Below are 18,647 nucleotides of genomic sequence, written 5' to 3'. Positions count from 1 at the left end.
TGCTTGGTTTATTTCATGTAGCATAATCTCCTTCAGTCCCATCCATGTTGATGCAAATGTTGGGTATTCATCCTTTCTGATGGCTGAGGAATATCCCATTGTGTATTTGGACCACATCTTCCTTATCCATTCGTCTGTGGAAAGGTATCTTGGCTCTTTCTGCAGTTTGGCTCTTGTGGACTTTGCTGCTAAAAAGACTGATTTTGCTTTTGGACAGGGAAGACTTGATCTTTCCCCTAGATTCCAGAAGCTGGCATCTTGAAACACAAGGTCTATGAGCAATTCATCCCTGCAGCCCCACAGCACAGAGCATAGAGCCTTGCTTATAAACCTGTTCTGTACGTATGTGGAGTATATTGAAATTTTCTTATTTTTCATAGTTTCTATTTAATTTCCAGTTAATTAACATACAGTGTAATATTAGTTTCAAGTGTGCACTACAGTGATTCAACACTTTCATACAATAGCCAGTGCTCATCACAAGTGCACTCCTTAACCTCCATGACCTATTTCACTCATCCCTCTCCCAGTTCCCCTTTGGTAACCATCAACTGTTCTCTAGTTAAGAGTCTGTTTCTTGGTTTGCCTTTCTCTCTCTCTTTTCCCACTTTTGCTCATTTGTCTACAACAGCATTATCTACAATAGCCAAATTATGGAAACAGCCCAAGTGACCATCGACTGATGAATGAATAAAGATGATGTGATACATATATACAATGAAATATTACTCAGCCATAAAAAACAATGAAATTTTGCCATTTGCAATGACATGGATGGAGCTAGAGAAGCAAAATAAGTCAGTCAGAGAAAGACAAATACCATATGATTTCACTCATATGTGGATTTAAGAAAAAAAACAAGTGAAATTTTCTTTTTTAGTGAAAATGCCTTCACTCTTTTTCTTTATTTTAAAAATAATGCATACCCATTATTTTAAAAATAAAGCACATAAAACAAATAAATATTAAAATTACCTAGAATTATAATATCCAGTGACTGTCATCAACATATTTGGGTGTGACCTTTCATTTTTTCTAGAAATATGCATATATATGTAAATAAATATCTTGCCAGATACATAATTTTAAAACATCATTAGCAATAATAATTCTATTTGCTTTTATAATTTTAATGTTACTATATAAATTATTGAGTGAATTTATCAATTTAATAAATATTATTTGAATGAACAATGGACAAATTTTTGTAAACAGGTTCACTAATCCCTGAACTTTCTTCCTGCTCACAGAAACTAATTGCCAAATTTTAAGTGATTTAACCCTACCATGTCTTTTTTTCAAATATCATAATTTAAAAAGTGATAAAATAACCCAACAATGATATTTTTAAAGTAACTACATTATTTGTGCTCATTTAAAATTACAATTAAGAATTCTGGGGGCTCCTGGGTGGCTCAGTGGGTTAAAGCCTCTGCCTTCGGCTCAGGTCATGATTCCAGGGTCCTGGGATCGAGCCCCGCAATGGGCCCTCTGCTCAGCAGGGAGCCTGCTTCCTCTCTCTGCCTGCCTCTCTGCCTACTTGTGATCTCTGTCTGTCAAATAAATAAATAAAATCTTAAAAAAAAAAAAAAAAGAATTCTGGTGCCCCTGGGTGGCTCAGTGGGTTAATTAATAAGCCTCTGCCTCCGGCTCAAATCATGACATCAGGGGCCTGGGATTGAGCCCCGCATCGGGCTCCCTGCTCAGCCGGGAGCCTGCTTCCTACCACTCCCCCCACCCCCTGCCTGCTGCTCTGCCTGCTTGTGATCTCTCTCCCTCTGTCAAATAAATTTTTTTTTTTAATTCTGAAAGATCTTTTCCCCCCTTTTCTTTATTCATTCACTTACACCAAAGCTCTTTAAATCATACGGTAAATGACCTCAAGGCATTTTTCCCCCCGGGCCCTTTAGCAAGAAAGAGAAAAGACATTTGTAATTTTTGTCACAAAGCCAAATCATGACCAAAATGTTACAAGGGGGCTCTCAAAAGTAGCTCATACCATTTCTCAAAAGATTTTGCATTTATCACCTGTTACAGTTGGTTCATTCTAGGAATGCATAAGGAAACCTGGAAAATATATGGAGCATAGACTCTATTTCCAGGTATTTACCCTAGGTCATAAATTTCTTAAATAAAACTTCCTTTGCTTTGACTCTCAACTCTTCCATCTCCTCTTTGCTACTGCAGAATAAAAAGCAAAATTTAGGTTGTCCCTGATGAGTGTTTATATTTATGTGGAACCAAGTACAAAAAAGGATAAATCATGACATGTACTTAGTTAGCATTTGCAACCTAATATCTTCATGGAACTGCTTACCACTTCATTAGACAGGCCTACTGTTTTCAAAGTTCTCTGTTGATTTATATTAAATAGAAATATTAAAAATAAGGTCTTGAGTTTTCTTCTTTGCATATGAAATCCCTTAAACTGCTTTTCAAAAAAAATTTATGTGTTCTCCAAATGTATTAAGCCACTTTTATTTGATATTGATATTTTTGTCAAAGGTATTAACAAAGTACATCCTTGCAATGTTAAAATAATATTAATCTACTGTGTTTAGTACAAAAATTATAACTTTTTTCCAGAACAATAGCAATTATATAGTAGAATTCCTGGATAAGCAATTGAAAAGAAAAAATTTATATCCTGACACTTTACTGAATTCCTGTATAAGTTCTAGCAGTTTTGGAGTGGAGTCTTTTGGGTTTTCCACATATAGTATCATATCATCTGCGAAGAGTGATAATTTGACTTCTTCTTTGCCGATTTGGATGCCTTTAATTTCCTTTTGTTGTCTGATTGCTGAGGCTAGGACCTCTAGTACTATGTTGAATAGCAGTGGTGATAATGGACATCCCTGCCGTGTTCCTGACCTTAGCGGAAAAGCTTTCAGTTTTTCTCCATTGAGAATGATATTTGCGGTGGGTTTTTCATAGATGGCTTTGATGATATTGAGGTATGTGCCCTCTATCCCTACACTTTGAAGAGTTTTGATCAGGAAGGGATGTTGTACTTTGTCAAATGCTTTTTCAGCATCTATTGAGAGTATCATATGGTTCTTGTTCTTTCTTTTATTGATGTGTTGTATCACATTGACTGATTTGCGGATGTTGAACCAACCTTGCAGCCCTGGAATAAATCCCACCTGGTCGTGGTGAATAATCTTTTTAATGTACTGTTGAATCCTATTGGCTAGTATTTTGTTGAGTATTTTCGCATCTGTGTTCATCAAGGATATCGGTCTATAGCTCTCTTTTTTGGTGGGATCCTTGTCTGGTTTTGGGATCAAGGTGATGCTGGCCTCATAAAATGAGTTTGGAAGTTTTCCTTCCATTTCTATTTTTTGGAACAGTTTCAGGAGAATAGGAATTAGTTCTTCTTTAAATGTTTGGTAGAATTCCCCCGGGAAGCCGTCTGGCCCTGGGCTTTTGTTTGTTTGGAGATTTTTAATGACTGTTTCTATCTCCTTACTGGTTATGGGTCTGTTCAGGCTTTCTATTTCTTCCTGGTTCAGTTGTGGTAGTTTATATGTTTCTAGGAATGCATCCATTTCTTCCAGATTGTCAAATTTATTGCCGTAGAGTTGCTCATAGTATGTTCTTATAATAGTTTGTATTTCTTGGATATAAAATCAATGCACAGAAATCAGTTGCATTTCTCTACACCAACAGCAAGACAGAAGAAAGAGATATTAAGGAGTCAATCCCATTTACAATTGCATCCAAAACCATAAGATACCTAGGAATAAACCTAACCAAAGAGACACAGAATCTATACTCAGAAAACTATAAAGTACTCATGAAAGAAATTGAGGAAGACACAAAGAAATGGAAAAATGTTCCATGCTCCTGGATTGGAAGAATAAATATTGTGAAAATGTCTATGCTACCTAAAGCAATCTACACATTTAATGCAATTCCTATCAAAGTACCATCCATCTTTTTCAAAGAAATGGAACAAATAATTCTAAAATTTATATGGAACCAGAAAAGACCTCGAATAGCCAAAGGGATATTGAAAAAGAAAGCCAACGTTGGTGGCATCACAATTCCGGACTTCAAGCTCTATTACAAAGCTGTCATCATCAAGACAGCATGGTACTGGCACAAAAACAGACACATAGATCAATGGAACAGAATAGAGAGCCCAGAAATAGACCCTCAAATCTATGGTCAACTAATCTTCGACAAAGCAGGAAAGAATGTCCAATGGAAAAAAGACAGCCTTTTCAATAAATGGTGCTGGGAAAATTGGACAGCCACATGCAGAAAAATGAAATTGGACCATTTCCTTACACCACACACAAAAATAGACTCAAAATGGATGAAGGACCTCAATGTACGAAAGGAATCCATCAAAATCCTTGAGGAGAACACGGGCAGCAACCTCTTCGACCTCTGCCGCAGCAACATCTTCCTAGGAACAACGCAAAAGGCAAGGGAAGCAAGGGAAAAAATGAACTACTGGGATTTCATCAAGATCAAAAGCTTTTGCACAGCAAAGGAAACAGTTAACAAAATCAAAAGACAACTGACAGAATGGGAGAAGATATTTGCAAACGACATATCAGATAAAGGACTAGTGTCCAGAATCTATAAAGAACTTAGCAAACTCAATACCCAAAGAACAAATAATCCAATCAAGAAATGGGCAGAAGACATGAACAGACATTTCTGCAAAGAAGACATCCAGATGGCGAACAGACACATGAAAAAGTGCTCCATATCACTCGGCATCAGGGAAATACAAATCAAAACCACAATGAGATATCACCTCACACCAGTCAGAATGGCTAAAATCAACAAGTCAGGAAATGACAGATGCTGGCGAGGATGCGGAGAAAGGGGAACCCTCCTACACTGTTGGTGGGAATGCAAGCTGGTGCAGCCACTCTGGAAAACAGCATGGAGGTTCCTCAAAATGTTGAAAATAGAACTGCCCTATGACCCAGCAATTGCACTATTGGGTATTTACCCTAAAGATACAAATGTAGTGATCCAAAGGGACACATGCACCCGAATGTTTATAGCAGCAATGTCCACAATAGCCAAACTATGGAAAGAACCTAGATGTCCATCAACAGATGAATGGATCAAGAAGATGTGGTATATATACACAATGGAATACTATGCAGCCATCAAAAGAAATGAAATCTTGCCATTTGCAACAACATGGATGGAACTAGAGCGTATCATGCTTAGCGAAATAAGTCAAGCAGAGAAAGACAACTATCATATGATCTCCCTGATATGAGGAAGTGGTGATGCAACATGGAGGCTTAAGTGGGTAGAAGAATAAATGAAACAAGATGGAATTGGGAGGGAGACAAACCATAAGTGACTCTTAATCTCACAAAACAAACTGAGGGTTGCCTGGCGGGAGGGGGTTTGGGAGAAGGGGGTGGGATTATGGACATTGGGGAGGGTATGTGATTTGGTGAGTGCTGTGAAGTGTGTAAACCTGGTGATTCACAGACCTGTACCCCTGGGGATAAAAATATATGTTTATAAAAAAAAAAAAAAAAAAAAAAAAACAGCATTATACGTTAAAAAAAAAAAAAAAAAAAAAAAAAAAAAAAAGAAAAAAAATTAAAAATTATATCAGCATTTCTATGTCTAGAAATTAAGAACAGCCAGTTAACCTTGAACCAGATTATTTAATTATCATAATTAAAGGAAAATCCCAGTAGTAGGGACCTCTTGATCTAGAGAAAAGATGAAGTAGTCAGACCTTTTTATATTTCCCTCTTCTGTGATAAACAAAAAACTACCTTTGGTCTTCTGGGCACACAAATCTCTTGGTCAGTTAGACCAATCAGCCTAGATGTTCAGGAGTCTTTGGGGAAAGAAGAAACTACAATTGAAAATTATTCTTCCCAAGATTCAAAATTAGGTCCCTTTAAAAATGCTTTCAACACATGATCTCACTTGATTTTTACATACCAAAAATCCTTGTTATATATATATCTTTAATAATTTCTAGATTAGATACCAAACATAATTGCTTTCTTAATAATTTAAAATCTTTACAAAATACAATATTGTTTGAAACAACAGGTATATAACCTCTTAAATGTGTTAGTTCTCTTGTTATTTCTGAATTCCTAAATCAGATATACTCTAGGGTGTGTGTGTGTGTGTGTGTGTGTGTGTAGAGAGAGGAAGGCATGCTTATTACTTCACCGTAGACACTTGCCGTCTCTAAATAAAAAGTTTTAAAAGAAAACTTCAAAATTTAAATTGATAAAATATAAAAGGAATTATCCAAATCGTTGAGGCTCTGTGAAAATGAGAATTCAATGGACTTTTATTTGCTTCAACACTGCAGATGTTTTTCGTTCCTTTGTGTTCCTTGGTGAATCCTAACAGGTAAATTCTTAAAGAAAGTATGGTCAGTGAATTCAGTTGACTATCAGGTTGTTTCAATTTTAAATATCAAATACCTGGACATTTTCCTCTCAATTCAAATCTTTAATTTCTACTGTAACTCCAGCAAAAATAAAGAGCAAGCCCTTGAAATGGCTCAAATACGTCACTTATTTCAAGCCAGTGTGTATTTGAATAAATTTTCAAAGACTTTGAGTTGGAGTTTAATGTCTTGATAGTTAAGACTTGTTATTGACTGACTCCATTAAAGTTGACATCTCGTAGTCAAAATAAACATTTTGTTTCAGCTTCTAATTAAAATAAAGTCAGGTAAGAAAACAGGTTTATTTCTTTTTTTTTTTTTTTTTTTTTTTTTTTTTTTTTTTTTTTTTAATTTTTTATTTTTTATAAACATATATTTTTATCCCCAGGGGTACAGGTCTGTGAATCACCAGGTTTACACACTTCACAGCACTCACCAAAGCACATACCCTCCCCAATGTCCATAATCCCACCCCCTTCTCCCAAACCCCCTCCCCCCAGCAACCCTCAGTTTGTTTTGTGAGATTAAGAGTCACTTATGGTTTGTCTCCCTCCCAATCCCATCTTGTTTCATTTATTCTTCTTCTACCCACTTAAGCCTCCATGTTGCATCACCACTTCCTCATATCAGGGAGATCATATGATAGTTGTCTTTCTCTGCTTGACTTATTTCGCTAAGCATGATACGCTCTAGTTCCATCCATGTTGTTGCAAATGGCAAGATTTCATTTCTTTTGATGGCTGCATAGTATTCCATTGTGTATATATACCACATCTTCTTGATCCATTCATCTGTTGATGGACATCTAGGTTCTTTCCATAGTTTGGCTATTGTGGACATTGCTGCTATAAACATTCGGGTGCATGTGTCCCTTTGGATCACTACATTTGTATCTTTAGGGTAAATACCCAATAGTGCAATTGCTGGGTCATAGGGCAGTTCTATTTTCAACATTTTGAGGAACCTCCATGCTGTTTTCCAGAGTGGCTGCACCAGCTTGCATTCCCACCAACAGTGTAGGAGGGTTCCCCTTTCTCCGCATCCTCGCCAGCATCTGTCATTTCCTGACTTGTTGATTTTAGCCATTCTGACTGGTGTGAGGTGATATCTCATTGTGGTTTTGATTTGTATTTCCCTGATGCCGAGTGATATGGAGCACTTTTTCATGTGTCTGTTCGCCATCTGGATGTCTTCTTTGCAGAAATGTCTGTTCATGTCTTCTGCCCATTTCTTGATTGGATTATTTGTTCTTTGGGTGTTGAGTTTGCTAAGTTCTTTATAGATTCTGGACACTAGTCCTTTATCTGATATGTCGTTTGCAAATATCTTCTCCCATTCTGTCAGTTGTCTTTTGACTTTGTTAACTGTTTCCTTTGCTGTGCAAAAGCTTTTGATCTTGATGAAATCCCAGTAGTTCATTTTTTCCCTTGCTTCCCTTGCCTTTTGCGTTGTTCCTAGGAAGATGTTGCTGCGGCAGAGGTCGAAGAGGTTGCTCCCCGTGTTCTCCTCAAGGATTTTGATGGATTCCTTTCGTACATTGAGGTCCTTCATCCATTTTGAGTCTATTTTTGTGTGTGGTGTAAGGAAATGGTCCAATTTCATTTTTCTGCATGTGGCTGTCCAATTTTCCCAGCACCATTTATTGAAAAGGCTGTCTTTTTTCCATTGGACATTCTTTCCTGCTTTGTCGAAGATTAGGTGACCATAGATTTGAGGGTCTATTTCTGGGCTCTCTATTCTGTTCCATTGATCTATGTGTCTGTTTTTGTGCCAGTACCATGCTGTCTTGATGATGACAGCTTTGTAATAGAGCTTGAAGTCCGGAATTGTGATGCCACCAACGTTGGCTTTCTTTTTCAATATCCCTTTGGCTATTCGAGGTCTTTTCTGGTTCCATATAAATTTTAGAATTATTTGTTCCATTTCTTTGAAAAAGATGGATGGTACTTTGATAGGAATTGCATTAAATGTGTAGATTGCTTTAGGTAGCATAGACATTTTCACAATATTTATTCTTCCAATCCAGGAGCATGGAACATTTTTCCATTTCTTTGTGTCTTCCTCAATTTCTTTCATGAGTACTTTATAGTTTTCTGAGTATAGATTCTGTGCCTCTTTGGTTAGGTTTATTCCTAGGTATCTTATGGTTTTGGATGCAATTGTAAATGGGATTGACTCCTTAATATCTCTTTCTTCTGTCTTGCTGTTGGTGTAGAGAAATGCAACTGATTTCTGTGCATTGATTTTATATCCTGACACTTTACTGAATTCCTGTATAAGTTCTAGCAGTTTTGGAGTGGAGTCTTTTGGGTTTTCCACATATAGTATCATATCATCTGCGAAGAGTGATAATTTGACTTCTTCTTTGCCGATTTGGATGCCTTTAATTTCCTTTTGTTGTCTGATTGCTGAGGCTAGGACCTCTAGTACGATGTTGAATAGCAGTGGTGATAATGGACATCCCTGCCGTGGGTTTATTTCTTTTTCTGTTGTTCTGGTTTTACTGAATGCATGAAACCTAATGGCTACCATTTGCCCCTAAATAACATTTCTTTCTTTACTTTCCAGAAATATTCTTTGAGTCATTTATATAAGCATCCTCCTCCTTTTTGGTATTTTAGAAAGAAGTGATATCCAGTCTGTTGCCTCAGTTTTATAGACAATAACCAGGGACCTAATATTATGATTGTCTTATGAAGGGCTGTGGGACAACACTCTCACATTGAAACCTACATAGACAATGAGTTTTGTTTTGTAGATATGACTCCCACTGCCCTCACAGAATACAGTGCCACAGCTTGGAATTAGTCCTTCAAATAGTTCCCCAAGCCAATACATGAAACCAGGAAATGAAAAGTAGTCATTCTCATTTTTTATAGGCTTATCCTTTTAAACAATGCATGCCCCACGTCCCATTCCCCACTATTTCACACGACTGGAGGGCCCTGCTTAACTCTTGGTAACTTCTACCTAAATAAGATACTATTGAGAAGAGCAATCTTTTTCCTCCACTTGCAAAGATATTACATTTTATCTACACTGCAAATAAGATTTTAAAATACTGATTAATGCTCAGAGGTCCATGAGCAATAAATAAGTTTTTCAACAATAAATTAAGTATGTTATGTTTTATTTATTCTAAAAAAAAAGTACACATGGCTTCATTCCACCATTTCAGTGATCTAAATAGTGACTCCAGGTGTGAGTGATAAACTATGTGACTGGAATACTAGAGTTGCCAGTACACATCCATGAAGATAACATGTCAATCTTAGCATAATAAAGAAAGCAAGCATTCTACTGGAACGAGGAGAACTATTCCTTTTTTGCACATGTTTGTGGATGTAAAGACTTCGTATTTTTCGAAGTTTGAGCTCTGAGTTCTCCACTTCATTTTCAGCATTTAATTAGGTGAATTCAAAGAATGAATAAATGGAAACATTTATGCATTGTTTTCAAACATTTCCTGTAGCTTTCTAGAATGTTATATTTGTCTCTGATACATTTTCAAATTTCAGAGGAAACACCCGTTTTTGCTTATTTTAAGGTCAGCAGTAAGGTTATGTTTTTGAAATAATGTCTGGAGTAAAACTCAGAAGATGGAAAAACAAAATGGCAGATACTTCATTCCAGAGTATTAACTGTTCAAAACTTTGGGTTTCAGAGTCTCATCCTTGAGCTTGTATATACACAAAGCTCTAGGCCTAAATTCTAGTCACAAGGGTTCTTTGACCAAGCAGCAGGAAAGGGCTTTGCTGAATTCACACTTCAGCAACGTTTATAATCTTTCTAATACTAGTATTAACCTGTGAAAATGAGTATATAACTAGCAAGAGAAATATATCCAGTAATCTCTCATCTCTGAGTCTCTTTGTTGCCAAGATGTTAGAATTTTTTATGGATTGGGTGTAAGACTGTTACTTCAATACTATCATCTGATCCAGTCATTCCCCTTTGGTATTTTACAAAAGAAATGAAAGCATATGTCCATGTAGCAAAGACTTATATATGAACATTTATACAGCTTCAATTGTCATAGCCCAATGCTAGAAACAATATAAATATCTACTATCAGGTGAATGAATAAACAACTTTGGTATACCCATACAGTAAAATACTACCCAGCAATAACAAGAATGAACTGTTAAACACAAAAAAAAGATAAATCTTGGGACTCTTCTGTGGCTCAGTTTGTTGGATGTCTGCTTTCAGCTCAGGTCATGATCCTGGGGTCTGGGGATCACGCCCTGTTGGGGGTGTCCCCACTCAGCAGGGAGTCTGCTTGTCTCTCTTCCTATGCCCCTCCCCCCAACTCATAAACGTGTGCGTGCTCTCGCTCTCTCTCTCTCAATAAAGTCTTTAAAAATAAATTAAAAAATAAAATAAAATACAGACAAACCTTAAAATAATTATTCCAAGTGCAGTAAGCCAGACCAAAAAGGGGTACATACCATATGATTTAATTTATATAACAATTTTTAAATGCAAACTAGTGATAAAAATTAGTGATAAAAAATAGTGATAAACTATACTGATAAAAAGGTGACAAACTAGTGATAAAACATGATAAAGAAGTGACAAACTAGTGATAAAAAATAGTGACAAAAAAGATCAGTGGTTGCCTAAGGATGGATGGTAACACATTGGGGTAGGAAGGAGTGATAAGAGATACAAGAAAACCTTTGAGAGTGACAGATATGTTCTTTACCTTGACTGCGGTGATGAATACAGATGTCATAACTTATCAAACGGGCATGCTTTAAACATGGTCAGTGTAATATATGCCAATTATGCCTCAACAAAACTTAAATAAACCAGCACTTCATTTTCCCAGGCCTTACCTACTTCTACTGAAGTATCTAGTAAGTTTGACTCCTCCTCCTCACTGGAAATTCTTTAGTGGAAAAAAAATAAAAGTGTTTTCTTTACCTTGGAGTCTTAATTACTGTTACAGACAGAAGAGAGGATCATGTGTCCTGTTTTCCTCCAGAAGAACTCCCAGGACATGACTATCTCTCAGCTCTAGGTTGCTTCTCAGACCCAAATCACCTCCCTTTCCTTCCCTTGCAGGGGCACCAGGGACACTGCCTGCTTTTTTCTCCTCTCTATAGCTGCAGTGACACAGTCGGACTCCAGAATGACTGGCAGGGGAATGGAATTTATTCTCTTTGGGACTTTGCATAGTGGGCTTATTACCGTACAAGCACTATTGCTTTATTGGTTACTAATATGCTTAAATGAACCCATGTGTACTTTACATTTCCATTTGTTTACTTAAAACAAAAAGTACATGCTTAACTTATTGCTTGAAAAATTATCTGTTGCCCAGTGAGTGAGTCTTAGAGAAATGCAGAGTACAGTCCCTGGAACATAAAAAGCATTCTGTAAAGGTTACCTATATTATTAAGATTAGTATCGGGGCGCCTGGGTGGCTCAGTGGTTGAGCCTCTGCCTTCGGCTCAGGTCATGGTCTCAGGGTCGTGGGATAAGCTCTCTGCTCAGCGGGGAGCCTGCTTCCCTTCCTCTCTCTCTCTGCCTGCCTCTCTGCCTACTTGTGATCTCTGTCTGTCAAATAAATAAAATCTTAAAAAAAAAAAGGTTAGTATTGATTGATGTGATTATATTCACAAAATCAGCAGTTAAGCCCTTTAACTTTTAACATTTTATTATGATGTGAAAATAAGATAAATGACAACTCTAAGGAAATTGTGAAAGTTTGCGAAATGTACAAAAGTCTACAGTAGTTTTGAGTCCGTTCTCCTTCAGACATTAATTTGTAAAGCTGGGGCTCACCAAAATACCTCTGTCCTTCCGAGTACTCTGTAGGGTAAGGGTACCCCAGGACCAACAATCAAAGGAAAACTACAGGTGTCCTCTTTGGCAAAGGAGCCATTCCTGTCCTAAAAACCCACAGGCTGGGTGATTTCCATTCTCCTGGGTCTCCCTTCGGTATACTCTAGGTATTCCTTATGTTATTTAAACCTCATGACTGTCCTGTGAAGTAATTAATATGCCTGTTATCACAAGAAGAAATAGTCTCAGAGAATTTATATAAAGCTACATAAAGCTAAAGATAGAGAGGTCATTCAAACCCTCCTGTCCTAAAGCCCAAGAATTCCCCATTATCTTTGGCCATGTTGTCACAGATGGACACTAAATATATATTTCTTTAAAAAATTCATATATATATACATATATATTTCTTTGTTTTAGGGAAAATTCTAAAAGGCTAATGGAATATTTTGACTAACATGTATCCGTAAATAATAATATTAGCAGTTAATATTTATTGATATGTTCTAAATACAACAGCTATCTAAGGTACATTCTATCACTCTTTCCACTTTACAGATGAGGAAACAGAGACAGAAAAACCAGGTAACTTGTGTAAGGTTACATGGCTGGGATATGAGCCATGTTCCTAGAGCCTAGAGCCTTAACCACCTTAACCACCACACAATACTGCTTGTGCTGTTTATTTTCATTTTGCGCCTCCAGATCATTCTCTACCCTTGTCCATAAGGCTCTGTGCCCTGGGACACTGACATTTACGAACTACTTCAATAGGGCTCCTTGGTCTCCCAGTTTCCAGTTAGACTGAGGAAAATTAAAAAGGCACCAGGAAATGCAAATCCATCAGGAATTGCAAGGGATGAAGAAAGCGAGGCTGGATATTTGTTCCTCTGGCTCTATCTCTCCAAGGCTGCAATTTGCCTGTCACATGCCATCATGTCTCATGAGTTCACACCCTTAGGTCTCCCTGGGTGCTGGCCCAAACTCTCTCTTCCATTGCTGCTGGACTCTTGGTGCTTCAGCATTCTCTGTTGGCTGCCCTTAGCTCTGCCCACATCTTGTTAAACTATGATTCATTAAACTTTCTTTGGCCCCAGTTGAGTGAGCGCTCCTTCTTCTACCCAGATGACTGCTGACACCCTGCCCCTGTAATAGATGCCATCATTCTGGTATCATTCCCAAAGTAAAAATGACCACCCTCTTTCCCTTGATGTTGTAAGAAAACTGATAATCAGATCCCAGAGCCTGCAGACTTTAGCAGCTCTTGGTACAGTTTTGCCCAGTGGGGCGGAGGGTTTGGACCCAAGGTTCCTATTGTCCTGGACTTTTACCTCTCTGCCACTTATGCAAAGAAAGAAAAGGGTATTTCGGTGCCTTTTCAGCCCCTAATAGACGGTAGTACTTTTTTTTTTTTTTTTAAGATTTATGTATTTATTTGAAAGAGAGAGAAAGCGAGGAAGGGCAGAGGGAGAGGGAAAGAGAGAATCCCACGTAGGCTTCACATCCAGTATGGAGCCCAACACAGGGCTCAATCTCACGACCTTGAGATCATGATCTGAGCAAAACCAGAGTCGGAGGCCTAATCGAGGTGCCACCCAGCTGCCCCGAGGATAGTAAATTTTTATCAGATGCCCTAGTCCACTGTTAAGAGATAGAAGGGACAGGGAGAAATGGGGCTTAATCTCTGTGGTTTGTGCTATTATTTATCCTGTCTTACCAATGAAGAAACTGAAGCACCAAAGAGGTCAGTAACTTGCCCAGGGTCATGAATCTAGTGAATGGTGGAACTGTGCTCAAACTCAGAAACTCTGGCATTAGACGCCCCCTGTCTGCTCTCAGTCATGGCACAGGTAGGATCCTGAGAAACAGATGGTGTGCTCTGGTGGCCAATGAGCCCCATGGTCCTCCTTGAGTGAAGTGTCTGGCTGCTTGAGTTGCTGGGGTTGGCTTCATCAGCTATTATCACCTTCTACTATCATTATATCCCCTCTCCTACCTCTAGGCTCCATGAGGACAGGGACAGCATCTTGTTGGCCTTTGCTGTCCCCACTGGTTAGTGTGGTGACTAGTGTCAAACTGAAAAAATTAAGAGACTGAAATTTCTAACTTACTGATAAAACTACAACTTCTTGAGGGGCTAATGTCCAAAATATATAAAGAACTCACGTGATGTAACACTAAAACAACAAATAATCTAATTAAAGAATGGACAGAAGACCAGAAGAGAAAAGACTCCAGGGGCCCCAGGTGGCTCAGTTGTTAAGTGTCTGCCTTCGGCTCAGGTCATGATCCCAGGGTCCTGAGATGCTCAGCAGGAAGCCTGGCTTCTCCCTCTCCAGCTCCTCCTGCTTGTGTTCCCTCTCTCACTGTGTCTTTCCCTATCAAGTAAGTAAATAGAAACTTTAAAAAAAGAAAAAGAAAAAGAAAAGTTTCCAAAGAAGATATACAGATGGCCAACAGGTACATAAAAAATTCTCAAAATCACTAATCATGAGGGAAATGTAAATCAAATCCACCGTGAGTTATCACTTCATATTAGTCAGAATCACTAGTACCCAAAAGACAAGAAATAACAAGTGTTGGTGAGAATGTGGAGAAAAAAGAACCCTCATGCACCGTTGGTGGGAATGCAAATTGGTGCAACCACTGTGGAAAACAGTATGGAGGCTCCTCAAAAAATGAAAAATAGAAATACCATATGCTCCAGTAATCCTACTACTGGACCCAAACAAACAAAAACACTAAATCAAAAAAATATATGTTTATTGCAGTATTATTTACAATTATTGCAGCCAAGATATAGAAACAACCCAGGTGTCTATCATATACATTTGATACACATTTATATATATATTATATTGTGTTATATTATACTATATTATTATGTATTTTACATATATATATGTATGTATGTGTGTGTGTATATATATATATATATATATATATATATATATATATATAAAAGAATGAGATCTTGTCATTTGTAATAACATGGGTGGACTTGAGGGTATAATGCTAAGTGAAGTCAGAGCCAAAAAAAAAAAATCATATGATTTCACTTATATGTAGACTCTAAAAACAAAATAAATGAACAAACAAAACCAGACTCTGAAACACAGAGAAAAATCTGGTAGCTTTCATATGTGAGATGGGTGGGGAATGGATAAAATAGATAAAGGGAATTAAGAGGTTCAAACTTACAGGTACAAAATAAATAGTCCCAGAGAAGAAAAGCATAGCATAGAGAATACAGTCAATAATACTGTAACAATATTGTGTGGTCATAGATGATAACTACACTCATTGTGCTGAACACTGAATAATGCACAGAACTGTCAAATCACTATATTGTACACCTGAATCTAAGACAACATTGTATGCTAATTTTACTTAAATTTAAAAAACTGCATCTCTGATGAAAATAGAAGTGGAAATCAAAGACAGGGACTTGTGGTGGCTAAGAGTACTGTCTAAGGAGAAAGACTAAGTATGTCCCCTAAGTTCAAACACTTAGCAGCAATTTAACCTTGAGCAAGATGCTCTGGTTCCCTATGCTTCAACTCCCTCCTCCGTGAAATGGGGCTTATGATCACATGGTTTTTCTTACAGACTATGGTAAGGATTAAATGAAATAAAACTGAAGTCTTGTTCAACGGCCATATCAAGCACTTGATCATTCTAAGTGGGTACTATTACTATTTTCTAATCACAGGGTGATCTCTGAGAAAAGAAAGAACTGTGGGAGCCTTCCATGTTTAATACAGAATGAGGGTAGAATAGAATATGCCTGCACCAAACACAGCAACATAGGGTCCACTCCCAGAGAAAGCACTAAGTGCTCACAAGGAACACTGACATTGAAACATCTTACACCAAAGACTTGTAAGTTACAAGATAAGATAGTAAGATTTACTGAGAGACTTCTAGATATCATCACTTACTCCTTTAGCAAACAAATTATTTGACAATTATTCCTTTATTTAATAAAACTTCCTTCTGATATAAAACAGCCCAATATGCAGCATTACTTACAAGTGGGGAATCCATAGGGCTAGAATGTACAGGTGGAAAGACTTTTGTGGGGAAACAGGGAAGATGGAAGGGAAAGATTTGAAGACATGAGTTGGGAGAAGTAGAGAGAAAGAATGGGGAAAATCGGAACAAGTAAATTATCCAATTAACAATAGATCTTTTGTGCTAGCTTCTTTGATGCAAAAGCATAACTGTGGGTAACTTTCAGATTTCAAAGTTAGACTCTTACTCTTAAGGAAACATTAACTAGATCCACTTTGTAAACTCAGTTTACAAAGAAATGGAGGAGTGAGGCTTTAGTTCCTTTTCCAACTTCAGAGGTGAATTGTTTAAGTACATCCTTGAGATGTGTCTTAACTTGTGCTTCCAAAATGTAATACCATACGATGATTTATAGACCACTGATGCCCAGCCAAATAATTTCTTCACTTTGGTTTCTTTCATGTTAAATAAAGATGAAAGATACTCTACTTAAGTATTATTAAAGGAAAAAAAAAAAAACAGGAAGAAAGAGGAAACTTCAAGTTATCTCAAGAGAGAGTTGATACAAAATATACCCTACTAGGAAACTGATGAACTAGGTTAAGAGAATAAAGCATAATTCTCCACAATTACCTTTGGGAAGAGATGAAAAATCACTCGAGTAAAATGAAAGGACTCAACTCATGTGTGGCTTCCCTGCAGTTCTCATTTCTGTTGTGTAGTTCTCTCTACAGCGTCTACTTTTTCTAGAGTTTATAATGTTTATATAATAGAATTTTGAGCAATGAGAAAAGAAAAATGGCTGAACTATATACTAAAAATCTTGCAGATCCAACTTTATCATTGTCATTCTGGTTTTAGTTAATAAAATCTTCCACCATCATGGCTTTCTATAAGGGAAACATTGGCTTATACAGTGCCTAGTAACTCCTTTACGTGTTTTTCTCACACAGGAAACAAGAAAACCATCTCTCCATCCTTTTCCCATTTGAGTAAATTTATTTCCTAGCAACAGCTAGCCATCTGGTTCCTAACAAACATAGTGGCACAATTTCTCCACTTTGAAAGCAAAATAACAACATTATAAAGATTATAAAAATACTAGTTAACATTAATTGGGCACTTACCCTGTACCAGACCTTGTGTGAATCATTTTACATGCATTATCTCATTTAATCTTCTAATGACTCTCCAAAATGGATAATTCTATTTTACAAATGAGGAAATTGGAGCTAACAGAAACCATGTCACAAAGGAATTCTTATCAAATAGGATAAATTTATCTCTAGGTAACTAAATACTGAATTCTAATTGGTATGAGCAGAAACATCATTTCCTTAATTCTGGAGGCTTAGCAGTAGGATCGGACTTGAGTGTTGACTTAATCCAAATTCCTCTTACATTTGCTTAATCCTCGGAACTGTATGAGGATGGCTGCATTAGGTCTGGGATTCACATCAGTCCAGAATAATACCTAGAAGAGCACTCTTCCAAGATGCCCCTAGCTAAATTCCTCTTGCATCTCAGTGGCCCAAAGTAAATGAGATGACCTTTCCTGACCTTTCCAAATGATGAAGGGGCTGGAACTGCCATGACTGACAGCTAAATTAAAGCTCATGCCTGTTGGCATTGAAATCCAATTTATAAAAATGGACAATTTTAGGAATGCTTCTCTAGTTCTATTCTGCTTAAGCTAAACTTGAAGGTTAAAATATCAGTGGGTTAAATTTGTTTGAATTTTTATAAATTGATTTTGTCAATTATTTAGTAATTGTCAGAATTATTAAAAATTATTGGGACTATGGGGGCACCTGGGTGACACAGTCAGTTAAGCATCCGACTCTTGGTCTCAAGTCGGGTTAGATGATCCCAGAGTGGTAAGACCAAGCCCTGCATGGGGCACTGTGTTCAGCATGGAGTCTGCTTGAGACTCTCTTTGCCCCTCCCCACCTCCCCCAATGCTCTCTCTCTAAAATAAAATCTTTTAAAAAATTACTAGGACTACAAAAAATATACATGGTACCGTTTATTTTTTTTATTTTATTTTTTATTTTTTAAAGATTTTGTTTATTTATTTGACAAACAGAGAATCACACGCAGGCAAAGAGACAGGCAAAGAGAGGGGGGGGGAAGCAGGTTCCCTGCTGAGCAGAGAGCCCGATGTGGGACTCGATCCCAGGACCCTGAGATCATGACCTGAGCCGAAGGCAGCAGCTTAACCCACTGAGCCACCCAGGTGCCCCGGTACCGTTTATTTAAAAACTAAAGTGTGCACCTCTGTAGGGCTTATTTTCTCCATTTAAGACAACAATAGTACTTTCAGTTTTGTGTAAGTCAGTTTTCCCTGGGTTTGTGGATATAAATGGGGTTACATTTATGAGCTCCACCATATTATGTTCTAGCTCTAGGGCCCAACTCCTAATAAAGTCCT

The 18,647-nt window shown here is 37.4% G+C and overlaps 1 protein-coding gene across 3 annotated transcripts in view; it reads right to left on the bottom strand.

Moving 5' to 3' along the window:
- The window catches only part of HMCN1 (hemicentin 1), a 485,682-nt gene that overhangs the window by 324,696 nt on the left and 142,339 nt on the right, over positions 1–18,647 (bottom strand). The gene's annotated exons all lie outside the window — the stretch shown is intronic.

Source organism: Mustela putorius, unplaced genomic scaffold (genome assembly GCF_011764305.1).
Source record: "Mustela putorius furo isolate JIRA1106 unplaced genomic scaffold, ASM1176430v1.1 tig00537335_pilon_pilon_pilon, whole genome shotgun sequence".
In the NCBI taxonomy this organism is placed as follows: domain Eukaryota; kingdom Metazoa; phylum Chordata; class Mammalia; order Carnivora; family Mustelidae; genus Mustela; species Mustela putorius.
The sequence above is the reverse complement of the archived record's forward strand: the minus strand, read 5'-3'. Positions and strand labels throughout refer to the sequence as shown.